Raw genomic sequence first — 6,000 nt, forward strand, 5'->3', positions numbered from 1 at the left:
AGGGACTGTACCTGCTTAGGGACTTCTTAGGTTGTTTGGATGGATGGTGTTCTTAAGGACTGACAGGCCTGGTGTGGCAGGAATTGGTAATCCTTGGCAGCGTAGGTTTGAATGCAGTTTGACCTTTCGGTTATTATCATCATTCACTTTTGGTTCCAAGTTGGTGTCCTGCTCATGAGCTTTGGTTCTGGAAAACACAAGAGGAAGCTTTGCCCCGTTCCTCTCTTCCCTCTGCAGTCTCTCTTATCACTAGGCTGGACATGTGGAGATGGAGGAAGGAGGACCCCAGGCAATGGGGAATGGACCAAAATCAGGGCTAAGTATCTATGGAAACATGGGTTGGAAAGGACACAGGCACCGGAGGCTGAGGAGATAGGGCAGGGCTGTTGGTGGTCATAGAGAAGAGGCTCAGCCATGGTGGCTGGATTCTACTTACCCAAAACCGCCTCAGAGGAGATGGAAGTCTGTCCCCACCCCTATTGGTAGTAATGACCCAAATGTCATCACCTGTCACCATATGGCTTTGAGATCCTGCCCTTTCTTACTTGTCAGTCTTCTTCATGCCTCTTCATGACAAGCACAGCGTGGCTTATTTCCACTCTCACTGTACTATCATAATGACCATGACAACGTCTGCCACTGCACCGCCACTTGGTCTCCCATAGTCCACTTACAGAGCCTTCTCTCCCACTAATCTCTGAGGTCCCACTGTCCCAAGGGAGTCATCCACCTGGCGGCTCCCAGGACCAGCTCTGAGGCTGGAGGACGATAATGCTTTAGTGGGAGGCAAGTCACTGAATCACTGTTCATTGTGACATTTGGAAATCCTTAAGGTCACAGAAGCAGCTGTTTCATAGCAAGGGAGGGGCCGGGGCTGGTAGAGTGGAAGGTGGAAAAGCACTCTTCCTAAGAACGTCAAACTGCTGAAGAGTGACTGATCAAGCTTTTCCAGTGTAGACTGTTCTCTGGCTCTTGCTGCCAACATTCAAAGGAGACACTGGAACGGTGAAGTTCGGTGGACAGCCTGAGCAATTTCGGGGTGAGCTGCACAGCCGTGTTCTGGGAAATCACTGTGACAACTTACCATGATTTGAGTGTGTCCCAAGTGCCTGTGGGAGATGCCATTGTAACTCCCTCCCTACATAAGCTGTGTCAACCAAAAATTCTCCGTCCCGGAACCAGAACCACTGGCCTGCATGGTGCTGTACTTGTATGTGTCTCTCTCACTTCTTCCATAGAGAGAGCCTGCAGCACGTGTTGTGGTTACACTTCAGTTTTGACCCTAGTCATTCGGCCTGAAGACCTTCCAGGTGATTGTCTAAAGGTCGTCCTCCTTCGTGGCTGCACGTACTCCTGAGAAGGTTCGATTTGTTCCACAAACCTTTGTTGAAAGGTATCTGAGTTTTCGGGTCTGCTCACTATGCCAGAGGATCTGTCCCTGCACGCAGTGTAGTTGGGCCCAATGTCTGAGGGTTTTTCCCTTTTGTTTTGTTTTTCGAGACAGAGTTTCTCTGGTAGCCCTGGCTGTCCTGGACTCAATTTGTTGACCAGGCTGGCCTTGACCTGCCTCTGCCTCCCAAGTGCGAGATTGAAGGTGTGTGCCACCACTGCCCAGCCATGCTTTCTCTGTGCTCTGGTGTACAGAATACAGTACAACATACTGGAAAACCCGCTCTGCTTCTGTGTCTGCACTAGCTTTTTGCTCCTGTTGGCACCTCTGCTGTCAGCAGACACGCCTTCTCCATCCTAGTCTCTCCTCTGGAAAGCAAGCCAAGTAGACTCTGGCAAAAAAATATAGACATAAAACCCAGAGTCAAAGTGCTAAAACTTAATACACACTTACAAATTTCAGAGTTCCTGCTCAAATTGAATGGATTGTTTATTGTATAGTTAGTTTTGTAGATTTTGTAGGATGTTGATTACTGTTGATGTCAGATTGTGCAATTTACAGCATAAGCGAGCCCTTTGCCAATACATTACCTAAACCTGCATGCATTCTTTTTTAACATAGCAGTTTCCTTCTTTCTTTCTCTCTCTCTCTTTCTTTCTCTCTCTTTCTTTCTCTCTCTTTCTTTCTTTCTTTCTTTCTTTCCATTTCCTTCCTTCCTTCCTTCCTTCCTTCCTTCCTTCCTTCCTTCCTTCCTTCCTTCCTTCCGTCTTAGGATAGAACTCAGGGCTCACACACATCTTCCATGGGGGTTCACCTTTATCACTTATTTACACACTCTTCAGTACCTGCTTGAAAGCGTTTGGGCTTCAGTTTTTTTTTGAGGTCTTTCCGATTAAGGCAGGAACTACAGTAAACAAATACTCACAGCCTGTGCTCCAGAGATCCACGTGGGCAGGTTCTTACCATGAAGAATGTTTGAAATTCCCTCACGTTCTCTGGGCTCGATAAGGAGAGGGAAAAAAACCTCCTCATCATGAGTGAACTCATGAAGCAGGCACATAGTCCTGCCTTCCGTGGAACTGGGATATATTCCTGGTAGAGAAATACTTAAGATGATTGTACTTTGACTGTATCTGTAGATATAAAAGCAGGTGTAGTGAGGATTCTGGAGTTTTGTTTTCTTTATAAAACACAGAAATATTATAAGAATGTGCTTTCATTTTAATCCCAGGTGTGAAGATATGAGGCTACGTCAGACTGTCCTCAGCAGCTGAGGTTGGCTGTGGTTTGTGAGTAGTTGTGTTCAAAGAAGAAAACAAAAAGAAATCAGATTTAGTGATCTCTCTCTCCCTCTTCTCTCTGCCCTTCTTTCTCTTTTATCTAGTGATGGGGGTGAAACTGGTGAAATAATGGGTAGAAAAGGAAGACTCCACAAAGCAGCAAAGACCAGCTACAAGCAAAGAAGAAACTAGATTCCGGAATCTCTCTCTCTCCTCGCTATCATTTCTCACCTATCTAGTGATAGGAGGTGAAACTGGTGGAGGGATAAAGGGCTGATAAAAGGAGAACCCATAAAAGTAGTAAAAAGCAAACCACAGGTGGCAGCTAAACATGAGTCAGGAGCGTTAGGGATAAAAATGGGCAGTGTGATTTCAAATGCCGTAGAGGAAAAGCATCAGGGAATGAAGGGATGGATTTTTTTTTTCTTTTTTCAAGAAGCCAGAAAAAAAGTTTATTGTAGGTGCTACCACTGGGAGATTCCCCCCCCACACACACACACTCTGCTGTTTCTTTTTTGTATATTCTGTTTCAGAAAAGGTTGGAAGCATGCTGAGCAGTTGGAAAATTTTCAGTGGAAATGAAGAGGCCCAGTGGTGGTGGTGGTGGTGATGATGGTGGTGGTAATGATGGGGGTGGGGAATGGTTCAAATGGGAAAACAAAAATGTCACTCTACTCTCTCTTTGGAAAGGTTTGCATCTGGTGGCTCAACTGGAAAGGAAGAGCCTGTGAAGTAAGGAGCACTGGAGAAGAGAGAACACAAAGGCTCAGGCCTGGTGACTGAGCAAGATTAGCTGGAGAGTCCTGCAGGAGAGAAGAGGGAAAGAAACTGCACCAGAGGGTGTGCAGGTCGGAGAAAAGCTGAGAAAGTGGGAGGACATAGATGAAACATCTCATTTCAAAAGAAAGGGTTAATCTCAAACCAACTGCACTCCCAAAACGGGAGGATTGGCAGCCCTTGGTTAAGAGATCACCATCAGCTTGGACACTGCTGGTAAGGTTGAAGTCTGGCATTACCAGATAGCCCCTGAGCTTGGTGCAAAAATGGACTCCCTTCCTCACCTTGTTTCTCTCCTCTCCTTCTGATCTGTGGAAATCCCAGATCCTTTAAGGAGACTAACACAGCCCTCAGGGAAAAATACAGGTCCAGCCTTTTTCCTGATAAAGAACCCATTCAGTGTGTACCGGGACATTCCTGGAAACACCCACCTTATGCTAATGAGATGTCTTGGTGCCTTGGGCTTTCAACCAATGACATTTAACCCTATCTGGAGTTCTTCCCCCATTCATAGTATAATTAAGCACTGCAGTTGGTCCCCCTTTTATGATAGGGCTGTGGGTACATGTAAATGAAGTATCCCTGGTAGCCCTCGTCCCATTGAATCAAACACATTCACCCTCAAAAACCCTCCCATTGCCCAAGTCCCTGTTTTACATGAAATAAACGGACTGCCATTATCTTTTCACTGTCTGAGATGCATCATTTACTCTGCAGAAGGATGGACTCCCTCCTTCCTGAAGAATTTGCTGCTGGATGCCTGGGGCTTGGCTGCTGGCCAAGCATCGAGCTGCTGACTGCCAAACAGCAGCAGGACCTTCATTCAGCAATGAACCGATAAGCTACACAAGGCAGGGGTGTCCTCCTGAATCCTCTGCCATTGGCATGGCAACTTAACTGAAGGGCTACAACACTTCGGTGTCATCACCGGCTTTGGAACGTCCAACTATGAATAGCCTCATTCTTTAGCAGCGGCATCGTTTTACCAGCTGCAGATAATTTCTGTGATTTTCTGACAGTGGGAAAAAGAAGAATCTACAAAGTAGCAAAGAGCAGCTACAAGCAGGCTCCACCCAGCTCCCTCCTCTCATCTGTAGCAGACTGATGACCAAGCGCGCCACCACACCAACCCTTTATATATATAAATATGAATGATTTATTTATCTACTATACATACAGTGTTCTGACTGCATGTACGCCTGCGCACCAGAAGATGATACCAGGCGTCATCATAGAGGGTTGTGTGCCACCGTGTGGTTGCTGGGAATTGAATTTATGAACCTCTGGAAGAGTAGCCAGTGCGCTTAACCTCTGAGCCAGGTCTCCAGCCTGGCATTTGGGATTTCTGCTGGAGTTTCCAGAAGAAAAATTAGTGGAAATCAAAAACATCTTAATACGATAATCCTATGAGTTTTCTCATTCTCCTGCAACATCTGTACCTTTCAATGATTTAAAAAAACTGTTCATTTGACGGTTCCCACTATTTAATTGCTCAAGTACCTTCTGCCGGCAAGCTGATTTTGACTAAGATTTTTCTGTGTTTCATCCTATAACCTCAACTTGTCTAGCAGCCGCAGTGACTGTGCCTTTATTCCAGTCTGGTTCTCTGTTTACCTCTTTATCACAATGCAAATTGTGATTTGTCAGGGCTTTAAATAGTAGATAATGAATATCCTGCAAAGACCTGTTTTCCTAGTTTTGTCTCATTTTAAAGTGTGCTTAGCTCAGAGGTGCCTGACATGGGAAATTAGGGGAGAAGACAGACCATTGATCGTGTTATGCCTAGATCTCGAGACCCCCAAGAGACCACCAGGAACATGAATCCGATGCAAAACACCAATGGGTCTTTATTCAAGCTCGAGCTTGGGTCACAATCCTTTGTGCACAGCAGGTTGGGAGAACAACCCCGAGGTCTGGAGAGACTGGGTTTTTAAAGGGAAAAACTGCAAACAGGGACCTCCAAACCTTGGTGTTACATGATTGGACAAAAGGTAAAGGAATGAAATGCACTTTGATCTAGTTGGTTAACAGCACCTGGCCAAACCACAGAGAGGAACAGTTTGCCAAGAGGAATATTGTGATGCTGGGAACAACTTATGTTTTCTTAACTGACCCTGTTTTTATCGGTCTGTCTCAGTTGCTGTGTCTAGCTGCAAGCTGCTGAGAACATTCAGTGTTTTGTTTTGTTTTGTTTTGTTTTGTTTTTCTCAGAACTTAAGGGTGGGGACCAAGTTAGTCCAGTGACAAGCTAAGCTTGGATGGAGTCTGAGAAACAATAGACTTAGTTCTGTTAATTTAACACTTTCACTTGTAGGGAATGAAGCTGGGCAGGCTCATTCGAAAATGTGCCAGGTAGTTTGCAGACTTCTGTGCTTCTTAAGCCCAGCCAGGGACCAGGTGCAATTGATGTGTAACAGGGACAGATAGAGGTGTGAGGCCAGCTGGAGACACCAGTGTGGCCAGCCACAGGCAGGCTTAGGTGGAATCTGTGACTCTTGGAGGTGGGAGAAGGGGGACATTTTAGGATCAGGCTGTTTCTTGAAGTTTACAACT

This window comes from Psammomys obesus, unplaced genomic scaffold (genome assembly GCF_907164565.1).
Source record: "Psammomys obesus unplaced genomic scaffold, mPsaObe1.curated_primary_1811, whole genome shotgun sequence".
NCBI lineage: Eukaryota > Metazoa > Chordata > Mammalia > Rodentia > Muridae > Psammomys > Psammomys obesus.